Consider the following 23948-nt stretch of genomic DNA (forward strand, 5'->3'; position numbering starts at 1 on the left):
TCTTCCCCTAAGTCACAATGACCATGAAAGGGAGACGTTTTGAATCCATTCAGGACATCGAGGCAGCCAGGACAGCGCAGCTAAAGACCCTCAGGAAGGAGGACTCCAGAGCTGCTGCAGGAAGTGGCAAGGACAGTGGGATGAGTGCGTTCAAAGCCGGGGCAGAGTACTGTATCGTGGGGGAATTCATGACAATGTGTCTTTTACTGTGATAATATTTTAATTTAAACACTCACTGTATTTTTCTATCATACCTGGTACAAAGTTGTGAGCAGAATGAAGAAATAGGAGGTCAATACCAGCCACAGCGCCCTTGCCGCCCAGGTAAAATGACCCCAGACCCTAAGTGGAGCCCGTTGGGGTCTCCCAGACATGTGTAGCTTCCAGCAGGGCCTGCAGGGCTGATCAGAAGCGTGGTTGGTCATTTCTATCTGTTTTCTTAGTCAACCCTAGAGCCAAAAGAACGTTGGATGGATTTGGTGATAGTCTTCAAATTGACTTTTGTTTACAGTTCCCAGATTATACCAGATGGTATGGCCTTAAGATCTCCAAAGCAAAACTCAGAAAGATAGCCAGGTGTGGGGCGCATACCTGTAATCCCCATACTGGGGAAACTGAGGCAGGAGGATCACAGTGAGTTCAGGGCCAGCCTGGGCTACATAGTGAGTTCAAGGCCAGCCTGAATGACAGAGTGAGACCCTGTCTCAAAAAATAAAGTAAAATAAAATAAAATAAGATACTTGGAAAGAGACCATCTCGGCTGGGATGGTAGGAAGCTGGTGACCAGTAAAGGGCTCCATCACCCATTAGCTGACAGGGACGCTGAGGAGCAGGGGACCAGCTCGGGAGATCCGGCCCAGTCAGCGGAGCCCACTGGCATCCTACGGGCTCCCTCATGCTCTAGGCCTGGCCAGCGCATCTCTCCACGAAGATTAGCTCTGCTCCCAGCACTCCTTATGTATTCCTTCTATCTCCCCAGGGAATCCAGAGGACAATTCATTTCACACTTCTGTGTGTGTGCGACAGGGTCTCGCTATGCAGTTCAGGCTGGCCTCAAACTCACTGTGTAGCCCAGGCTGCCCTACAACTTGCGGCAATCCTGCCTCAGCTTCCCGAGTGCTGGGATGACACGTCTGCCACCACGCCCGGCTGCACATGTTTCACAGTTCATGTTTTTCACTTCCACTATCTCCAGTGATCCCCAAGAGAGCCCTGTAGCCTAAAGGCCAAGGCAGGCAACCCTGAACTCACAGAGGGACAGCAAGGGTGAGCAACTTGCTCCAGGATGCACAGCAGCACCCAGAAGATGGAGCCGGAAACTCAGTGTACTGTGGTCACTCACAGATGCCATGGCCACAGCCAGGGAGGTGACAGCAGTTGGGGTACAACAGGAAGAGCCAGGCATGGTGCCGCAGGCCTGAAATCCCAGCACTCAGGAGGCAGAGACAGAAAGATTGAAAGTTCCACCCCACTCTGGGCACTGTGTCACTTTAGTGAGGCCTTGATTCAAAATTGAAAGAAATAAAAAAGCACTGGGGATGTAGCTCGGTAGGAAGGCCCTGGGTTCAGTCCCAGCACCACCAAGAAATTTTTTTAAAAGGAAGCTGTAAGTATCCTTTAATAAAATGCATTCTATAAAAGCATATTAGGTAGCAGTGTGTGTAGCAGGGTTTAGGTAACAGGTCTTCACATACATACACAGTGGCCCACTCCTGTCTGCCGTTCAGTTACCAGCAATCTGAAAACATTTCATGGAAAATTCCAGAAATCGACAGAAGATAATTTTTAGGACCATACATTGTTATTCTCCTATGACTTGGTCATCTCTTAAGTTGCCGATTTTGTACATTAAACTTGTCATTGGTGTTTACATATAAAACACAGCATAGAAAGGGCAGGTAGCCCTTTGGGAGGCTTAGGGTGTGTCCTCAATGGGCAAGGAGGACAAGTGGGTATTTTTCAAGTCTGTGTTAACAGGAGACAGAGGCAGCATACACGAGGGGTGATCAAATGCACAGTGAATGTTTCAGTTGAAAAGGTGTATTAAATAAAGTAAAAGGCACATTGCCATGGTCTCCCTCAAAATCCTGTCCTCCCTTCACACACGCTCATCCCACCGGCCTCACCACTTCCTGCAGCAGCTCTGGAGTCCTCCTTCCTGAGGGACTTTTCCAACTGGGATGACAAACACGGTGACTGCTGCTGCCGAGCGCCATCCATCAGAAAGGCAGCTCGTAAACACACAACTCTGTGTCCTCATCCACCTTAGTCACTGGATCTAGCAGCGTGTGACTTCTGGCTCGTCCCCAAAGTCACAGCGACCATGAAAGAGAGACAGTTTGAATCCGTTCAGGACATGGAGGCAGCTGGGACAGCGCAGCGAAGGACCCTCAGGGAAGAGGACTCCAGAGCTGCTGCAGGAAGTGGCCAGGATGATGGGGTGAGTGTTCAAAGCTGGGAAGGATTCTGAGGGATGCATGGCTGTGTCTTTAAAAACAAACTGATTTTCAGTGCCGCTGTGGTGAATCTACTCACTCAGGGCTGCCCGCTCTCTCCACCTGCTTTCCCAGTGCCCAGGGCCCCAGGGGCGTTGGAGGTGGCCATGACTGAGGTGGCAGAGCTGGTGACACCCCGGCCGGGGCAAGGAGACCCGGGCCATGTGACTATTAGGCACTTGGGAGTGAGAAGGGAGCCATTAATAATTACCCTGGGCAACAGGGGACTTCGCTGTCCCTGAGGCCCAGGATTTACGGTCACCCTGATGACCATTAACCAGGACCAGGGACAGCTCGTGTGACAGCTGGGAGTGGGGGCTGTTCCCCTGTGCGCGGGGTGGACTGCTCTCAGGGGGACCCTGGGGTCTCCCAGGCCACACCACAGGGACAAGAAGGCCTATCCGGAAAGCAGTCCGTCCCCGACCTGCTCCCACAGCTGGGTGGGCCTCCCCGGGCTGACTGCAGCACCCTTTTCCCAACTCTCCCTGGCTGGAAGGGGGTCCGGGCTCAAAGTTGACATCCTCCTGCCTCAGGCAAACTTTTCGGAGCATCCCTGGCAAGGTGGGGCCAGCCCCGGGTTTGCCCTGGGCTCCTACTTGCCTGTCTCTGTCCCTGCCCTGCTGAAATGTCCCCCTCAAAGGCACCCCAGACTTCCGGGGAGGGTGGAGCAGGCTGGGAAGGGAAAGCAGTGTCACTATTGGACCCCTGGTGTGCACTGCTGAGGCAGCACAGTCTCTGCTGGGCTGGGCCCAGGTCCCAGTGCTCACCACTTGCTGGCTGTGTGTCCAGTTCCTTTTCACCTCCGTGCCTCAGTTTCCCGTTGCTAAAGTGGAGATATAACAGCTCCGAATGCGCTGAGTTGCTGGGAAGGCTGAATGAATGGTGTCCTGGATACACGCATGCTGGCATGGGGAAAGGCCGGGCGCTGTTTCCAGCCCTCCCTTCGTCCCACCTGAGGTCACGGAGACTCCAAGTCCCCCAGGCCATGGCGTGGCACCAGGTGAGACCTGGGTCTGTCTAGCACCACCTGCACGCCGGCCACCCACGCCAGGCTCCTGGGTTTCCTCTCTGCTTCCTATGTTGGCGTGAGGCAGGTTTCAGGCTGGGACCGAGCTCGGGGTCCTCCCCACAGCTGCCCTGTGCCTGCCTGTCTCCTGGGCACGGGACGGAAAGCTCAGCTCCCAGAGGAAGAAGCGTGGCTGAGCCAGGGTGGGGGTGCGCACCTATGATCCCAGGGCTCTGGGCAGCTGAGGCAGGAGGACCACAAGTTCAAGCCCAGGCAGCCCAGGCTGGGCGACTTCCTGATGTTCGGAGACCCTGTCTCAAAAGACAAAAGTTCATCTACCCAGCCGCCCTGCCCAAACTCCCTGACACCCAGGCAGCTGAGCCACCCGATTGGGCTCCTCACGGCAGCCTCTGCCTCCCCACGGTGCCACCTGCCCTGCCCACAGCACCAGCTTGGGCCCAGCTGCACAGAAGAGGCCTTGCTCCTCCCACGGGGATCCCCCTCGGCCGCCCCTGGGACACAGCCAGACTCGGCCCCCCAAGTCTCGGGCTGCTCCCGCAGACACGGGCGGAAGCGCGACGCTCCCACAGCCGCTCCCACGTGGGACTCTCTCCCTCCTCTGCCCAGCACAGCCTCAGGCCTCAAACGAGGTGAACCACGAATCAGCCCACAAAGTCTCTAAAGCCCCCGCGTCAGGGTTTAATCCTGCGTGGACGGGGAGAGGCCGAGTCTCCGAGCCACGGCTGCCAGGAGGAGCTGGGAGCAGCCAGTGGGGACCCCAGCCCACCAAGTGACAGCGACTGCGGCTCCGGAAGATGGCACGCCAGGGCCCGGGCCATCCTGGCTGTGACTGCCGCCTGTGACTCTTGCACAAGCACAAAAGCGCCTAAGTGTCCCTGGCCGGGGGCTGCAGCGCACGCCTGTCATCCCGGCACTGTGGGAGGCTGCGGCAGGAAGATCGCAAGTTTGAACCCAGCCTGGGCACTTTAGTGAGATTCTGTCTCAACATACAAAACAAATGGACTGGGGATGGGATGTGAAGGCCCTGGGTTCAACCCCAGCACCACGCGCGCACACACACACACTCACGCGGGACCGCACGCCCGGTTTGCGCACTTCGGAAGGGAGCTGGCCAGGTTGGGCGGGGTCGGGACACCACGCCAGACCCGCGACCCGGCTTCCAAACCCTTTCCTGCGGCAGCAGCTCTGAGGGCTGTGACCGCGCAGCCTGTTTCCTGGGCTGGGAATCCTTCACGAGACACAGCCCGTCCCCGCCTCCTCCCTCAGCCTGGCAGCTGCGGCTGCGTCCCTGGCGGGAGCCCGGCCCCTCCCGCCTGCATCACGGAGGCGCCTCGGGAAGCCCCCGCCCCGCTCCCAGGGAGCGGAAGCCCAGATGCACGCCCCCCCCCCCGGCCGCCCACGACCTCGGGGTCCTTCAGCCTGGAGACCCCGCCTTTGCAGCCACGGTGGGACAGGGAACCCCGGGCAGCTGCTCCTGGCCCAGCCAAAGGAGGACGCAGCACGGTCTCTGAGGTGACAGGATCTTGGTTGCTTCGCGCGTGCTCAGCAGCTCTCAGGGGCCCTTGATGGAGCTGAGCGCCCCCTTGAATTCAGATAGAAGCCCTGCACATCTGTCTGCCTGGGCCTCGCCGCTCCCCAGGCCGCCCCCAGCTCAACCCACCCTTTTTGATTCTCTATTTTGAGACCGGGTATCTCTAAGCTGCTGTTGCCCAGGCTGGGCTCTGACTTACAGTCCTCCGGCCTCAGCGCCCCTGAGTGGCGAGAAGACAGGCGAGCATCACCAGCCCCGGCTCTGAGGGTGCCTACCAAGCAGAAAGGCTCCGCTAGGAAAACGTGGTTTGGTTTTGTGACTGTTATGCTGCAAGTCACTGGGGCGCTGCCCTGCACCTGCTCGAACTCGCATCCCTGCCCCTGTGGAGACCTGCGTGGCGGGATCAGGCTGGGACACAGTTCCGGGGAGCTGAGGTCCGAGGTCACCGGAGGAGAGCGCGGGCCCCGCAGCCCAGGCTCCTGCCGCTCCTCCTTCCTCGTCCCCACGCTGCCCTGCCACGCAGGGCCCCTGCGCTCTCCGCCCACCCACGCGCTGGCCTGGACCGCGTGTCCGGAGCCCAGTGCGCCCCGAGGCCGCGTGTGAGCAGTGCCCCAGCCTGCGGCAGAGCGGACGGATGGGGAAGGCGCCCCCAAGTCAGGCTCTGCTGCAACGCGAGCTCTTTCAGGTCATGGGGGAAACGACACCGCCCCGGGATGAGGACAGCAGAGAGTTTATCGACCGCCTCTCAGAGCTGAGGTCACAGCTGTGGCTGTGAGGGAGAGTGGAGCGTGTGTGTGTGTGTGTGTGTGTGTGTATGTGTGCGCGCGCGGGCACACACAAGGCCACCGTGCGGCTGCCAAGCCAGGCCTGTTCATCTTCTACGGCTCTGGGACAAAGTGATGGAATCTGAGTGATTTAAAACCTCAGAGAGCCAGAAGTGGTGGTGCACGCCTGTAATCCCAGCACTCGAGAGGCTGAAGCAGGAGGATCACCACTAGTTTGAGGCCAGCCTCTGTCTCAAAATAAAAAATTGTGGGAATGAAGCTCATTGTGAAGGCCTTGGGTTCCGTCCCAGAACCACAGAAAAAATAGTCTATATGTGCATTTATGTATTTAGTGACTCCAGGAGGACTCACTGATAGCCCAGTGAAGACTATTTATGTAGGTGACAAAGAAAATAGTAATGACTTCTTCAAAATGTTCCCTAATAGCCCAGACTTTCTTTGCATTAAATTATTGGTCATTATACCATTTTTGTAAGGCTTTGTGTCTGGGTCGACTGAAATTTTGCTTATTTTTCCAAAGCCTGGAACAAGTCACCTGTCAGTAAAGAGTCTGTGGCACCTCCATCCCCAGTTTCCCCGAAAGCAGTGTGATTTCCTGCAGTGCCAGCAGTCACTCTGGCAGCTCAGTGGCATCGGGGCTCTTGGGCTCTGCCCCTGGGAACATTGGGGAGCCAGGGTGGTCACGTGAGTATTCAGTGAAAATGGCAAGTGGTAGATTACACTAGTGGCCGTGCAAGGACAAAGCCAGCACTAGGCCACTAGCCAGGGCCATCTGGGGGCACAGGCTAAGTGTAAGCCAAGCTCTGAGAGGTGGGGAATCTCTGGATGGATGGATGGATGGATGCATGCACGCACGGGTGAATAACGGAGCGACGGATGATGGAGGGATGACAGATGGTTCGATGGGGGATGGACGGGTGGATGCACGGATGGAGAAGTCTTCTTTCTTTTTTTTCGAAACAAAACATTTGTTGATACATTTCAGATATACATAATGATCACATTCATCATAATAAATTTGTACCTCTCCATAATATATCTCGCTTCTTCTCTTTTTCTCATTCCCCTGCCATCCCTTCTACCCTCCTTTACCTCCTTATTTACAAAACATTTGTTTCCATTTTTTCCTATTCTTTTTTTGTCCCTTCTTTTCTTTCCCCCTCCCTGTCTTCATTGTCTCCCTTCCCATGTGAACATTTTCTGTTTCTCAACACCTATTATACATGTCAGTCCTTATTTCCATTTTCAGTTTCTCACACCAGAGAAACAATGCAGTATTTAAACATGTCTGATTTATCTCACTTAAGAGAATGGTCTCAAGGTGCAACTATTTAGCTAGACATGTCTCAAGCTTATCCTTCTTTATGGCAGAGCAGTACTCGATTGTTTTTTTAAAAAAACCACGTTTGTCAGTTGATAGGCATTTGGGTTGTTTCCAAGATTTAGCTGTTACAAACTATACCTCTGTAAACATAGGTGTGCATGTATCATTGTGGTATCAAGCTTTTAATTCTTTCAGGAAGATACCAAGAAGAGGAAGAGCTGGGTCGAATGGAACCTCTAGTTTTAGTTTTTTGAGGAATCACCATTCTGATTTCCACAGTGGTTGCACCAGTCTGCACTCCCACCAGCAGTGGAGAAGGGTTCCTTTTTCCCCACAGCCCCGCCGGCATTTGTTATTGGTTGATTTCTTGGTAACAGCCATTCTTTCTGGAATGAGAATCTCTGCATTGTTTAAATTTGTATCTCTCGAATGACCAGTGATGTTGAACATTTTTTCATATATTTATCGACTGTATCTATTTCATCTGAGAAGTGTCTGTTCATTTCAGATGCCCATTGTTGGACTGGGTCTTTAAATTTGGGAAGTCTGATTGTTTTAGTTCTTTACATATTCTACACATTAGTCCTTTGTCTGAAGAACAGCTGGGAAAAATTTTTGCCCACACTGAGTTGTCTCTTCGCTCTGTTTTGCTGTGCAAATGCTTTTTTAAGATTTTTAAGATGAGATCCCAGTTGTTGATTCTTCGTGATATTTCCTGTGAAACTGGGTTTTATTCATAAAGTCTTTGCCTACACCAGTGTCTTCAAGAGTTTTATCTATTTTACCTTCCAGCAGATTTAGTGTTTCTGTTTTAATATTTAGATGTTTGATCCATTTTGATTTTAGTGCAGTACACGGTGAAAGATACAGGTCTAGTTTTAATCTTCAGCATGTAGAAAGCCATTTTTCCCAGCACCATTTATTAAAGAACCCATCTTTCTTCTAGTGAAGGTGTTTGGCTCCTTTGTTGAAGATGAGGTGGCTGAGTGTGTTTGGAGTTGTTTCTGAATCTTCTAATCTGTTTCATTGATCCTCAAGTCTGTTTTGCTTGTTTGTTTGTTCTTGCCAGTACTGTGCTGTTTTGATCACAGTAGCTTTGTAGTACAGTTTCAAGCCAGGGATTGTGATGCCCCTTGCTTGCCTTTGGTGCCCAGAATTGCCCTTCCTATACTAGGTCTCTTCTGGTTCCAAATGAATTTTAGGATTTTTTTTTCTAATTCTGTGAAACCTACTATTGGTATTTTGATTGGTATTGCATTGAATCTATATAGCAGTTTTGGAAGTGTGACCATTTTCACTGTGTTGGTTCTTCCTACCCAAGAACAAGGGACATCTTTCCATTTTCTGCTATCCTCTTCAATCTCCTTTTTCAGAGTGCTGTAGTTTTCAATGTAGAGGTCTTGTATAATGTAGGTCTCTCTCTCTCTACAATGTAGAGGTCCTTTGTTAGATTAATTTTTAGGTATTTCATTTTATTGGATGCTATTGTGAAAGGGATTATTTCTTGAGTTTCTCCATGAGTTTGTTGTTTGTGTAAAGGAAGGCTACTGATTTTTGAGTGTTAACTTTGTATCCAGCTACACTACTGAATTTGGTTATTAAATCTAGAAGTCTTTTGGTGGAGTTTTTGGGGTCTTCTATGTAGAAGAGTATCATGTCATCCACAAATAATAATTTAACTTCTTCCTTTCCTATTCTTATTCCTTTTATTTTTTTCTCTTATTCAATTGCTGTAGCTAATGTTTTCAGAACTATATTAAATAAGAGTGGTGACAGTGGACATCCTTGCTTTGTTTCTGATTTTACACTGAAAGCTTTCAGTTTTTGACCAAACACATTTAGTATGATGTTGGCTGTTGGTTTGTCATAGATGGCTTTTATCAAATTGAGATAAAGACCATCTATTCCAATTTCCTTTAGGGTTCTTATCATGAATGGGTGTTGGACTTTGTCAAACGCTCTTTCTGCATCCATGGAGATGACCATATAGTTTTTTCCCTTAGCTCTGTTAATATGATGTGTTATATTTATTGATTTGTGTATGTTGAACCATCCCTGCATCCCTGGGATGAATCCCATTTGGTCATGGTGTACAATCTTGATGATTCGCTGCATTCTGTTTGCCAGTACCTTATTGAGAATTTTTGCATCCATGTTCATTAGGGAGATTGGCCTGTAGTTCTCTTTTTTGGTTGGTTTTGAAATCAGGGAAATGCTTGCTTCCAGGAATGAGTTTGGGAGTATTGCTTCCCTTTCATTTTCATTAAAGAACTTGAGAAGTAGCAGCACTAGGTCTTCTCTAAATTTCACCTTGAATTCAGCAGTGAATCTGTCAGGGACTGGGGTTTTCTTTGTTGTAGGTTCTTGATTACATCTTCAAGTTCATTGACTGATATTGGGTTATTTGGAATTTTTAAATCTTCTTGATTCAGTTTTAGTAATTCATATGTACTTAGGAATCGGTCCATTTCCTCTGTTTTCCATCTTATTACAATACAGGTTCTCAGAGTAGGTATTGATGATCTTCTGGATTTCTGCAGGATCTGTTGTGATTTCCCCTTTTCATTCCTAATTGCATGGGTTTGAGTGTTTTCTTTCCTTTTTTTGATAAAGTGGACTAAGGATCTGTCAATTTTATTTAATGTTTCAAAGAACTACCTCTTTGATTCATTGATTCTCTGTATCGTTTTCTTAGTCTCCATGGCATTAATTTCTGCTCTACTCTTCATAATTTCCTCCTTTGTACAAGTTTTGGGCTTGTCTTGCTCTTCTTTTTTGTTTTTTTTAGAAGTCTGAGGTTCAGCATTAGGTTGTTTATTTGCACTCATTCTGTTTTTCTAATATGGAAATTTCCCTCATAAGATTGCTTTCATTGTGTCCCATAAATTCCAGTATGTTGTATTGACATTATCTATATATCAAATCTGCCATTACTTTTTTCTTTTTTTCTTTTTTTTTTTTTTTGAGACAGGGTCTTGTTATGTAGTTCAGGCTGGCCTTGAGCTCACTGTGTAGCCTAAACTGGCCTGAAACTCACAGCAATCCTCCTGCCTCAGCCTCCCAAGTTCTGAGATTATTGGTGTGCATAACCATCCCTGGCTTCTGCCATTACTTCTGTGAACAGGGTGTTGTATATCATTTGTGCTATCTCCTGCTTTTTCATTGACTCCAATCAATCTTTTTCATTCTTCTTTGCATCATCTAACAGCTATTGAATTGATTTTTCATGATCCTTACTACTTTTAAGAAATCTTTCTTTTCATGATCGCTAACCACAATTCTGTCTTCTGATTCTGATATTCTGTCCTCACATTGGCTCATGGTGCTGCATATACTTTCAATAAAATTTTAATCTCCTGGATATCTGTTTGAGTCTGTTTCATGGATTCCATTTCTTTCTTATGTTGGGCATTCTTAGTTTCCATCATTTTCCTAAGCTCCTATTATTTTTATCTGTATCTGCTCTAGAGTCACTAACCATGTCTTTCATTATGGTCACTATCTCCAAGAAAGTATTTCTGCTTTGATTTTTTTCTTGAGCCTAATTCTTCTGCTTGGTTACTTCTGCTGTTCCACCTCAGAGAGTCCAGGTAGGCGGCTTTTCTATTGTTCCACTTCATTCCCCTGAATTTGCTTTTGGTGAGCTGGAAGTTGGGGTTGCTTCTTGGTTAAGTGTCTTTTCCTTTTCTTTCTTTTTTTTTTTTAGTTTAATTCCTGGGTTGATGCTTGTAAACTCCTTATTGCTGGTAGCTTTATTGCTGCTATTTAGGATACTTAGGAAATGACTGCTTCTCAGAGATGTCCTCCGGGCGTAGCTGGCTTTTGGGTGTTGAGTCTGTTGCTTGATTCTACCTCTTTGCTTCAATGGGGATGACAATTTGCTGCCTATTTGGTCCAGTCTCTGGTTCTTGGACACTGGCCTGTAGTATTGTTTATGTCCCTCAGGCAACCTCAGTCTTGGCACACCACAGAGAACAACCAATTAGAACACTACGCCACTTTGGGTAAAGTAGTGCAATCAGCAACAACAATAGCCTCAAATACAGCCTTGGAAATGACAAACTGTGATAACTATTAATTTACCACCTCTAACCAACCATATGAACTATATTTGTGGTTATACAACAAAATCTAAAATAAACCAAGAAATGGTGTACAGTAAATATGCCCTCATCATGGTGATTTTACTCTCAGAGGAGAAAATTTAAAAGGGTTTGGGGGAAAAATAGAGAAATAGACAAGGAAGAGATTAGAGGCAAGCCTGGATAACAAAGGAAGATTATGCAAACTTTGGGAAACTGGTGAGGAAGACTGGAGGGAAAGAGGGAAAAAAAGAAAAATCAAGAACAGAATGGAACAACAAAAATATTGGAAATAATGTTCACACTTACATAAAAACAGGAACAATCAAGAAAAAAAGAGAACAAAACAAAACAAAAACAAGAAAAGAAAATAAGAAAAAAAACTTCACTTCAAAGTGTGTCTCTGCTGTCACTGGTAGAAAGTGGGCAGACAGAGCCCAGATATTTGTTGATAAATCCTATGAATCCTATGGCCAGGTAGTGGATAATCCCAGCAAGCCTGCACCTTTAGTTGCCCTGAAGTTCAGGCTGATTTCTGGCTGTGAGGCTGGGACCCGATTTGTTCAGCCTGCAACAATTTGTGTGCTTCCTGTAGGCTTGAGTTCAGTTCCTTGACCTCCTGCCAACTTGAACTCAGTTCCTCCTCCTCCTTACACTGGGAGCCACTAGATGGAGCCGGCCCACAGCTGCTCTGAGTTTCAAGCTTGGTTGACCCCTCTCCAAGATGGTAATGAGCCAATCATCCTCTCCTGGGGAACGTCTGAACCCAAATAACTCACCAACCACTGCAGTCTGCTGCGTCCACTGCTCTGTTCCACTGGTGCATTTCTCCATGGAGGCCTCTGGGGTCACCAGCAGTCACCATGCTTCTGCATGCTGGAGCTGCCCCTCCCATGCAGTGAGTCAGGGCTTAAATTCTCTGTAAGGAGGAGGGGAAAAGGGAGAGAGGGAAACACCTCCTTCTTCGTTCAAGTCTCTCTGATGGTTTGCATGAAGACAATGACAAGATCTGGCTTTAAATGGTGAGCTGAAGGCACAGCCTGAAACCCAGAAAGCCCCTACATTAGCCCTCAAAGAATCTCTAATTTAGTTGGGCCTTGTGGTACAGATCTGTAATTCCAGGAGTCTGGGAGGCAGAGAAAGGAAGATCGATCACAAGTTCAAGACCACCCTGGGCAATGTAGCAACTTAGTGAGACCCTGTCTCAAAATAATTAAAAAGTTTGGGCCCTAGATTCAATACCTAGTGCCCCTGGGGAAAACGAAAAAGAATCTCTAATTTATTACATCCTCAACATTGATACAGAAGAAAATCAGACTAAATTTAATCTTCCAGGTTGCAGAATTAAGATATACATTGAACTCATAGTCTTGCTAGGTTTGGTAGATGAACTGACGGAGAAAGAGCAGAATTCTAAACATTAGAACATTCAGATATTCTTAGAGAAATGTGAGGATCCTGACCTGTCAACTGCTCCTGAGACTTCTTTGTTCTACAGAAGGTCCCTGTCTTCCCATCCCCGAGGAAACCCTGCACTGCTAAATTATTGTCATCACATAATACATAAAATAACTTTTTACAGATGGATTTAGAATTTCCCCAATAAAGGACTCCTTTAAAAAATCATAGAAAGAGCAGATGGTTTCATTAAAAAAAAAATCCATCCAACATCTTCAGAAGTAAACTGAGCCTCATAGAAGCTGTGATTAGAACCCTAGCCCTTTCCGTTGTGAAAGGGAATCAAGTGTCTGCACTCCAGTCGAAGTCACCTTACCGTGCCCACTCTGAAAAACCTCCTCTTCATTTCTCCCTGCCTTCCCTACCAAAGATGCCACAGCAGTGCAACATGGCGGCTTGTCAGTCTCTGCGAATCCTGCACTCAACGCCCATGTGTTCCAGCCTTGCTTTCCAAAGACCCCGTCCAACTCAGAAGGTGGCGCCGCTTAGCATCAGCTGGGTGAGTCAGCCCCGCCAGGAATTAGAGGGCAAATTCTCCAGTCATCCCCTGGCTTGCCAGACTCAGTACAGTGCTCAAGTTTTACTTGCTTGTTAGATTGTTTGGGCTTTCTACTGTTTTCCATGGCCATAGGGCATGGTGATTGTAACCACCCCAAACTTCACCTTCCTGTTACAGTTTAGATCTAGACATCCAAACAGGCTCATGTAAGCATAAGAAGGGCTCCAGAAGCCAATTGGACCATGGGGGCTTAGAGCTGATGGCTGTTAGGAGGCGGGGCCTGGTGGCTGGGTGGTCCTGGGGCGAGTCCTGGGTTCATCTCCTCCCTGGCTCCTCCCTGCTCTCTCTGCTTCCTGTGCCCCATGCTGTGAACAGATCTCTTCCACCAGGCCCTTCTGCCGTGCCACCCTGCCTTGGAGCTGCTGACCATGGACTGAAACATGAGCTAAAATCAGTCTCCTCTTCAGCTGTGGGTGTCAGGTGTCATTTCTCAGTGATAAGAGAGTGAATAAGATACCACTCTAACAATATTCGCAGTGCTTTAGGATCTTGCTGTGTAGCCCAGGCTGGCCTCCAACTCATGGCGATCCTGCTGCCTCAGTTTCCCTGAGTGCTGGAATTACAGGCAGGTGCCACCATGCCCACTTTGACTTCTTTCCTCTTAGTACAGACTATCACAATATAGTGTACTTGTTCATTTACACAAATGTTTCCCGTAAGTGTATGAGCAGCCTGGTGCTAAGTCCCTGTTCTTCCGAAACATAGGGGCTTCCTTCTGCTTAACAGATGGACAGCAGGACAGTCAGGAACAGGAGCACAGATGCTAGCAAGCTGCTTTCTCTTTGCAGGAAGGGAATTACCTCCCTAGCCCCAGCTGCCATCAAAGTGGACTTCTCTCGCTGTCCTGCAGATTAGAGGACAGTGTTGCCGCTATCAGCCATGGGTTCAGCAATGTGAAGCTTCACCCCCACACGAGCTGCGAATGCCCCTCCTTAAGGTCCACAGGAATAACATTTGCTAATTTGTATTTGCACTTGAAATTGAAACACAAATTGGCACAAGAACTATTACACATCCTTGCTAATTAATGTTCTAAAAATGAATTATGCAAATCAGCCTCTCCTGCCCTGGAAGCTCCCGCCCTGTATAATAAGAAGGCTTGGGGTGTGAGCCTGGATCCCGCCGGTTCTATCCAGTGTGCGGCAGGAAAGACCCGGGCCTGGGCCTCGGTTTGTTTATCTGTGAACCGGAAGTGAGAAGGTCATCTAATCAGGGTTCCCAGAGAAACAAGGAAACCACCATCACAAACTCTGGGCCCTAAGCTGGGCGTGGTGGTGTGCCTGTGATCCCAGCACTCAGGAGGCTGAGGCAGGAGGATCACCAAGAGCTCAAGGCCAGCCTGGCTACATAGCGAGATCCTGGCTCAAAAATTAATAAAAACCAACTGCAGGCCTGAATTCCTGCCTGTCCATATTCCTTGTGCTTGGGCGTCAGCACTCCCCCTTCTGCCCCAGGCTCTCCCTGCCTCCTTGGCAAACACATCCCATGCTTCCCTGGAACCAGGCACAGTGGGCACTTCCAGCCATGCTCGGAACCACCCAGCCACATGGACATGTGTGACGCACACGGGTCCCCAGCCTGTGGGGAGGAGGTCACAGCCACGGATTAGGGCCTGGCCACATCTGTGTGGCTGGGCTTGAATTGTGACCCTCCTGCCTCAGCCTCCCCACGTGTGGGGATGACAGGTGAGCACTGCCAGGCCTGGCGTGGTCTAGTTCTGATGTCCAACTAAGCAGACAGGAAATAGCTTTTCTCATAGTTGATGCCACAATTGTTCAAGGTCAGTGAAGGTTAAAGGGGCTGGGTGTATTGTGAATTAGTCTTGGAGGGGCTTTCCTCAATCCACAGAATCAACCCTTAAACAAGGTTCACAGGTCAGATGATTACACATGGCTGAGGCAGGAGGATCTCAGATTCGATCCTCCTGCCTGGGCCCTTTAGGGACTCGCGTCCCTGTCCCAACATATAAAATAAAAAGCGCTGGGCTGGGGATATAGTGCAGCGGTTCCGGCACCTGCCTCGCAAGCGCAAGGTCCCGAGTTCAATCCCCAGTACCAAAAAACAAATCAATAAAAAGGGCTGGAGATGTATGCAAGCTACATCAAGCACATGGATGCTTCTAGAAATGAAGAGCTCTCCCCCAAAAAGCGGAAACAGCATTTGAGGCACAGTGTGAGGAAATGTTATTGAGGAGCAGGAGGTCGTGGCTGAGGATAAACAGGGCCTCCAAGGTCTGTTTGCTCAGATTGTTCTGGTTCCCAGTCTCTGGTCCGTGCTCTGGTACTGGAGGCCCCAGGAATGAGGACCCCGTGACCGAGTTAGCCCAGGGCACGCCACTCCCAAGGAGAGGAGGCAAAAGCACAAGCCCTCTCCGCTGCTCTGTTTGGAGGGCCAAGTCCGGAACCCCATCACCTGCAAGACCTGGAGGCAAATCCCCAGTGAATCCAGACTCCAGTGCTAGAGCTAGGTGGCCCAAGGCAGGTTCCTTTACTGTGCCTCAGTTTCCTGTGCAGTGTGATGATAGTGTTGACCTTGCATTAGTAGTGTGACTGAGTGATTGTTCACACAGTGCGGGGTGCACAGTGGGTCCTCGTGGGTTAGCTGGTAGCCTGTGGGAGTCCTTGGTCTGTAAGACCTCCCCCACCCCGGCACCATCCCAGACATCAGAATGGAAGCAGCCCCCACGCAGTGGACAAGAGGGGCTGATAACTGAGTGACGTGTTGCCCTCCGCGAGAGAACCAGAACCAGGGCCAGGGATTTAGCTCAGTGGTTCCATTGCCTCCCTTGAAAGCACAAGGTTCCGAGTTTGATTCCCAGTACCAAAAACAGAACAAAACAAAACTGGGTCCGGTTTAGAGGATGCCAGAAAAGGGGACATTTGAGTTGAGCATGGAGACACAGCAAAAGTGTCCTGGGGGCACAGCAGTGTGTGTTCCCGAGAGCTGGAATTGATTGTGCAAAACACAGGGGTGGACCAGGCATGGTGTACACACCTGTAAACCCAGCACACAGGAGGCTGAGGCAGGAGGATTGCCACTTTGAGCCCAACCTGGGCTACCCAGAAAGACCCTGTTTCCAAAAAGAGGCGGAGGAAACTTCTCACCCCTGTATCCTTTTTCTCTGCATTCGCCCATTAAAACAAATCAGGACTCTCGGATTTCCCCTGGAGGTACCCGGAACACCCTGCTCTTCATCTCCCTTGCTGACGGCACTTGCTGCAGCAGCTGACTGAGGGCTCTTTTCCTCAGGATCCTGGACTTGTGAGGAGGACTCCAGGCTGAGAAGATACTGAGTACCATCAAGTGCGTGCTGGTGGCGGACAGTGCCAGTGCCACGGGGAAGACCTTGCTGTTGGTGCACTTCATATCGGAGGCCTTGCCGGAGGCCTACAAGCCCACGGTGTGTGGACGCCTTCATGGGTGGCATCCAGATCAGCCTGGGCCTCTGGGACACAGCTGGGAACAATGCTTTCAGGAGTATCCACCTCTTGCCCTACCAGCAGGCGGATGTACTGATGTGCTACTCCGTGCTACTCCATGGCCAACCACACCTCCTTCCTGAACTTGAAGAACAGTGGATTGGTGAGATCCGGAGCGACCTGCCTTGCACCCGGTGCTGGTGCTGGCCACCCAGACGGACCAGCGGGAGGTGGGGCCCCACAGGGCCTCCTGCATCGATGCCCTAGACAGCAAGAGGCTGGCCCAGGACGTGCGAGCCAAGGGCTACCTGGAGTGCTCAGCCCTCAGCAACCGAGGTGTCCAGCAGGTGTTTGAGTGTGCCATCCGGACTGCTGCAACCAGGCCAGGCGGCGAAACAGACGGGGACTCTTCTCCATTACTCAGTGCAGGATCTTCTAAGGCCTGAGACCCTTCCGCGGACGCTCGTGAGCTCGCCCCAGGGTGGCCGCGTGCAGGGATGGGAACAGGCAGGGGCTTGCGGTGTGTTCCTCACACCACAAGAATCAACCCTTTTGGGTACAGATGCTGATGAGACTGGGTGGTATTGTCACGAACTGCTCTTACAGGTGGACCCCGGCCCGGTACCATCAGAGAAGGCCTTCAAGAAGCTGTAATGAATGTTGCATCTTCAATTAAAAAACTAAAATGGCTCCACAGGTTTGGACAGTGAAGTGAGTTTCCCAAATACTCCATATTAAAGACATTTTATTTAAATAATAACAAAATGTCTAGCTCTTGTATGTAATTAGTCTTGGCACTTGGAAAGACTTTTGCCACACACTTGCAAAAACTGTTGTCTGAGAGATGTGACCCTGTGGGGTTCTGCATTGTTTGTCTAGTGTTACTATTTTCTCCCAAACTAGGAATTGGTTGAAACCACTTGCCTGCTGGATTTTTCTAGGAAACCAAATTTTAAAAACCCATGAACTGTTCCCTGCCGTTCACTGTCACTTATCTGTTATTCAGAGTTGTATATATAATACAGTTCAATAACATATCTTAATGCTTTCCAATGATTTAAAAACAAAAAACAACAACAAGAACAAATGAGGACTCCCTCTGCGACGGATGCCAAATCCAAGCCCCAACAGCCCAGGAGCTGCCCCGGGTGGGGGTTGGAGTCTGCAAAGTGGAGAATGCCAAAGAGCTGCTCCCAGTCTGCTCCTGAGCCCCGTGAAATAAGCCCCCGCTCCCACGGTCTCCATGGCAACGGGAATCGTGCGTCTTCCGAGGAGGAGCTGGAGACAGACAGAATCTCCTCAGGCTACGCAGAGCTGGTGTGCTGCCAATCAGGCGGGCCAGCGCTCAGTTCCGGTCCTTCAGGGCTGAACCTGTGCCTGTAGAGGACCCAGTCGGTCACTGGCAGAGGGGAAGCTTGGTCTCAGGGGCGGGAGGCCAGCGCCCAGTGAGGCGTTCTCTGCCCAAGCAAGCACCCTTCCCTTCTCCTTGGAACTGAGCCCGGGGCCTGCGCACTGAGCTATGTCCCCAGCCCCTTTCACTGTTCACTGTGAGACAGGGCCCAATTAATCACTAAGCCACTCAGGCTGGGCTCGAACTTGCAATCCTCCTGCTCAGCCTCCCAAAGTGCTGGAATCACAGGCGTGTACCCCCCCCCGCCCCGCCCCGAGTCTATTAATTCTACTTTTTAGGTGAAAATCTCTGAAAGCATAGCCCAAGGCTCCTCGGTGTCCACTCCTCTGCCAATGGTGGCTCTAGCCTTTCTGCGAATTCTCTTCTCTTTTCTTTTGCTGGAAAAACTTAGTTACACACTGACCTGTCTATAATAAACCCTCTTCGAAGGCTGGGGACAGCCCTGGCCCTGGGCCTGGCTAGGTCAGGGGCCCTGGGGTCCCCACCACCTTCTCCCCAAGTCTGCAGCAGCCCAGACTCAGAGCAGATGGGGCCCCACCCCAGGATGCTCCCTCCTAATGGCCCAGCAACCAGGCCATAGTGTCCCTGGAGGGCGGAGATCAAAGCCCGGCTCCCCTGAGCCTGCGTACAGCTGCCCACAGCCGCTCTTATGGAACACCCAAGGGGGATGAGGATGGGCTGCTGCCCCAGCATGGGGTCCTGTCCTCCCGCGGGTTAATGGGCTTCAGGAACACAGGACATTCCCACCCCACGCAGGGACACTTCCCAGCCCACATCCCCAACGCTCATGTCTCCTAGGAGTAAGAATCGGGTTTGACATCATGCACGGTGGCACACACCTGTCACCCCACCACCCAGCCTGGGCTATAGAGGAAGACCTTGTCTCAAAAACACAAGGCAAACCAAACCAAAACAGCATTTGCTCTCCTCTGACAACAAAAAGAGGGTGTGAGATAGATCCTCCTTCAAAAGTTTGTGTCGAGCCTGAGAAACTTAGCAACTTAGTGAGACAGCGTCTCAGAATAAAAATAAAAAGGGCAAGGGCTATAGATCAGTGCAAAGGGTTAGAGTTCAACCCCCAGTCTGAAGAAGGGACAGAAAAAGGAAGGCAGGGAGGAAGGGAGAGAGGAAGAGAGATCCAGGAACACGGTCTGGAACACACGGTCCTGGGCTGGTTGCCCAGGCTGTGGTAGAACTTGCAGTCCTCCTACTTCGGCCTCCCAGAGTGCTGGTACCACAGGCGTGCACCACTGCGCCCAGCTGAGATCCAACCACTGGAGGCTGAGGCTGGAGGGTTTCGAGTTCAAGGCTGTCCTGGGCCCCATCTCAAAGGAAGTCGTTGGTCACTTTCTAAAGCATCTGCTTCTCCTGCCCTGTGTTTCTCAGTTTCTCCTTTTGGGCTCAGCCGGGAACTCTCCAAGTATCTTTCCATCTGCTTCTGTGTCTCTCTGCCTGGCTCTTGGCGGACTTTCTTTTCCTTTTTCTTTCCATCCCGATGCCCTTCTACCCAAGCTTCCAGCCAAGTTCTTGCTCTGGTTTTAACGTCTGACTTCAAGCGGCTCTGCATCGTCCTTGTATGTCCAGGGACATTCCCATGGGAACAGATGCGCGCTAACCGAGCAGACAGCAAGGTCCTGTTGGGAGGTGTCCCCGGAGACAAAGAACTGCTGAGTGAATTGTTTTCCTCCGGTCCCCAGTGCGCTTGCCTGCTCATCGCTCGCTCGCTCGCTCGGGGGTGGGACACAGAGGGACACTGGGACCGTCCCCCTGAGAATCCCGAGTCTTTCAGGCCATCCTCACAGAAAGCAGCAGTTTCTGCCCAACGTGGTCCCCGGGCTCCCAGAGCAGCGCGTGGCCCTGGTGGCTCTGCCCCTCGGCTCCTTGGGAAGGAAAGCCCTTTGTCCCGGCTGCCTTTGATGCTGCACCTCTGACCCCGAGTGCAGTCAGAGGGCTTGGGGCCTGACCTCGCCCTGCCCTGACCACCCGTAATTTTGGGCCCATCCTTGTCCCCTGCACACAAAGGACAGGGCCGCCTCTCCCTGTCCCTCCTGGGGTGGGGCTGGGCCGGGCCGAGGTCCACTCCATCTGGTAGGAAGCACACAGCCCAGAAGCAGCTCCTGGCCAGAGTGTGACACTCTAGCCTCCTGCCTCTGCCGGGAGGCTTGGGCCCTGCCCGTGGGCTGGGACACTGTCCATGTTCCTCTGAACAACTCTCAGGCTTTCTCATGGTACACACACCGCTAGGAATTGTTCAGTGGTCTGCCTCCTCTCTCTCTCTCTCTCTCTCTCTCTCTCTCTCTCTGGCAGAACTGGGGATTGAACCCAGGACCTTCAAGCTCCACATCTCTACTATCCCTTTTTTCCTTTTTTATTTTGAGAGGGTCTCACTAAGTTGCCGGGGCTGGGTTCAAACTTTAGACCCTCCTGCCTCAGCATCCCGAGTGCTGGGAAGGCAGTCGTGCACCCCCACACCTGGCTGGACTTCTTTCTAGACTGCAGCCTTCACAAATTCACAGGTCGAGCCCTGCTGGATGCTGGATTCCCAGCACCACACATTACATACAGTAGGTGTCAGAAAACGTTTTAAAGTAAGTCAATAATTTTGTGAATGAATAAGTGGGAAGGTTTCATGGAGGACTGTAAATGGGACATACCCTTGGAGAAGAAAGCATGCGGGGAGAGCGTACGATGAGGGTTAGAGGAAGCCAGCGTGACGGTGCATGCCTGTGATCTAGCACTCAGGAAGCTGATGCAGGAGGATCCCTGAGAGTTGGAGGTCAGCCAGATCTACCTAGTGAGGCACTGTCTCAAAAAGCAAACAAACAAACAAAGATTAGAGGAAAACCTCAAATGGGCTGGACTTCGGAGAAGTGAGTGCTTTCTCCCCTCGGCCCGTCCTCTCTCCCAGAAGAGCTCTGCCCACCTGTTGGTCCAGAGCTAGAGAGAGCCAGGTCGAGGCCCCCTGAGCCCCTTCTCAGTCCATGAGTCCCGCTCCCTGCTGTGGGTGGGCCCAAGTGGGTCGGGATTCCATCACGGGGACCCTCCGGGGACAGAGCCAGCCCACTTCCCACCCAGGTCATCTTCAGGGTCTGCGACAGCCCACACCCCCTTCCCTGGCCTGTGGGAACCCAGTCCACGGTATGGGGAGCTGGGCTCAGACTGGAGCACACAGCCTCTCTCCCTATCACCTTACACCCAGCAGGGACAGGGAGCTCCACATCCAGCTCCTTCCCAAGGGCCGGCACTGTGCTGGGTGACTTAGTCACCCTCCAGTGGCTGGGACACAATGCCCGACACCCACAGCTTAAAGGAGGAGAGGGTTCTGGGGCTCACGGTTTCAGTGTGGTCAGTCTGTGGCTGGCTGCTCCAAGGTAGGAACATCATGGTGGAAGGGCAGGGGGAGGAGAGCTGCTCACAGCATGGTGGCCAGGAAGCAGAGACAGAAGGGAGGGGCTGGGGACAAGAACGCACCCTTCCAGGCCACACCCCAATGACCTCCAACCAGGTCCTACCTCCTACAGCACATTCGGCCAGGAACTCGTCCATGAGCACAGCGCCCCGTGATCCATCACCTTCTGGGTCCAAACCAGAGCACAGTGTCCCCCACATGCTTGCCCCAGCTCGGGTGAACCTGGCCAATGAGCTGGCGCTGGGACATCCAGGCCCCAAGTGTGGTGAACCAGGTCACCAGCTGCTCAAGGCCAAGGTCGCAGAGGGCGGTGTGGTCTTCGGTATGTGGTTTGCCAGTGCTGCCATGACACAGCCAACTGTGGACAGCAGAGGCAGGATGTTTTCATCCACACAGTCTTGGAATCCCCGAGCTGAGAACGAAATGTCAGCAAGGCTGATTTCCTGCATCTGCTCCCTGGGTCTGCGAAGTCTCACCCCGTGTCTGTCTCCTCTCTCGAGCGCGGATTGGATTCAGGGCCTTCACACTATGCTATGTCCCTATGTCCCCAGCCCCTTTCACGTTTTACTCCAAGACAGGGTCTCCCTAAATCACTGAGTTGCCCGGGTTGGGCTCACACTTGTGGTCCTCCTGCCTCAGCCTCTCGAGTGCTGGGCTGACAGGCGTGCGCCACCACACTTTGCCCTACATGAACTATTTTTAAAATTTAACTTAAGGTAGAGCTTGCGCCTGCTTAGTCTTGTTTTGTCTTGAATTCTGGAGGAATGTGGCCATGACCGTGGGAGGATCGTCCCTCACTAGACTCCTCTGTAATCGCGGCTTCCCTGTGGACCACACGGCAACGTTACTGTGCGCTGACATGCACGGGAGCTCGCTGGAGAAATCAGGGTTGTAGCTTAAGCTGGTGTTATCAGAAATCTGGACTCAAAGATGGGCATGGTGGCACCCGCCTGTCATTCCAGCACTCTGGGAGGCTGAGGCAGGAGGGCCAAAAGCTCCAACCCAGCCTAAGCAACTTAGCGAGACCTTGTCTCAAAATAAAAATAAGAAGAGCCCGGATGCAGCATAGTATGGAGGCCCTGGCTTCAATCCCCAGTGCCACAAACAAAGGAATAAAAGGGCCTGGCATGGACTGTGCATGTTGGCCAGCTGTGTGCCCATAGCCACCCCCAGGATGGCAGGGAGTCTCCAGGGAACCCTGACACCTCCCATAGGCCCAGCAGGGACAGTGGCCTCCAGCACTCTGGCAGGCTGAGGCAGGAGGATTGTAAGTTCCAGCCCAGCCTGGACAACTTAGCGAGACCCTGTGTCAAAACGAAAAATAAAAAGTGCTGGAGATCCAGCTCAGTGTGCACCTCAATCCCCAGTACTGCCAAATAAATAAGTGATTAACCCTTTCCTTCATCCATTTCCCTAGCACAACACCTGGCATGTAACAGATGCTTAGGAAACGTTTGTTGAATGAAAAATTTTATATCTGATTCTATCTCTCCCTGCTCAAAACACCTTCTATAGCTTCCTATTGTTCTGTTTTTGTTTGTTTTTCCGGTACCAGGGATGGAACCCAGGACCTTGGGCTTGAGAGGCAGGCACAGTGCAACTGAGCTAAATCCCCGGCCCCTATTGTTCTGGTTTTTTGGGACAGTCTCACTATGTAGCCCAGGTTGGCCTCCAACTCACAGCGATCCTCCTGCCTCATCCTCCTGAATCCTGGGATGACAGGTGTGCACCACCGTGCCCGGTTAGGTCTCGTATCTCTTAACAGCCCTCTAACCACACGCACACGCACACGCACACATGCTCACACATGCACACGCACGCTGACTGCTATGACTTGAACCCAGCCATTGGGGAGGAAGCCCCAGACCCCGTCCCTGCTGCCACCCGCAGGCGCTGCCCCAGGGCCTGGTGAAGGCCAGGCTCCTCCCCTCCCCTGGGGACATGTCTGTCGCCCCCTCTGGCTCCCACACGGCTCCTGCCTGCTCACCTGGGACCCCAGCCACAGCGCCTGGTCTGTGTCGCAGAACCCTGGGCCTCTGTGGGGTCGGAGCCGGCTGCACCCTGGGACCAGGCCCTGCGCCCACCTCGCTCGGGCCTCCGCACACCCCTCCCGCTCCGCGCCCTGTCAGCTGCGGGTCCCTCGGACAGGTAGAGCCCTGCAGTCACGAGGCCGCATCCCACCGGGGTCCACGGTGCCTGGTTCTAAGAGGCGGCGACACCCCGACCTGGTGCTGGCCGCCCACCCTCCCTGAAGGCAGCACAGCCCGCTGCTCTGGGCTCAGCCAAGGAGAGGCCAGGAGCCCCAGGACCCCAGGCAGAGCGGCTGCTCCCGCTGTCCGCCCACCCGCAGGCTTCAGGGTGATTTCGGGACGCAGAAGCCAGGAAGGAGGACACTGACTGGACGCCAGCAGAGCACACAGCTGTGAGTTCAGGGACCCCACCTACTCT

At 51.5% G+C, this 23948-nt stretch overlaps 1 pseudogene; it reads left to right on the top strand.

Moving 5' to 3' along the window:
• Nucleotides 1-13090: 13090 nt before the first annotated feature.
• LOC101703977 (rho-related GTP-binding protein RhoH-like) lies at nt 13091-17119 on the top strand (annotated as a pseudogene).
• Nucleotides 17120-23948: the final 6829 nt, after the last annotated feature.

Source organism: Heterocephalus glaber, unplaced genomic scaffold, assembly GCF_053883595.1.
Source record: "Heterocephalus glaber isolate CG9 unplaced genomic scaffold, H.glaber_assembly_v1.0 deba00001724, whole genome shotgun sequence".
NCBI lineage: Eukaryota > Metazoa > Chordata > Mammalia > Rodentia > Bathyergidae > Heterocephalus > Heterocephalus glaber.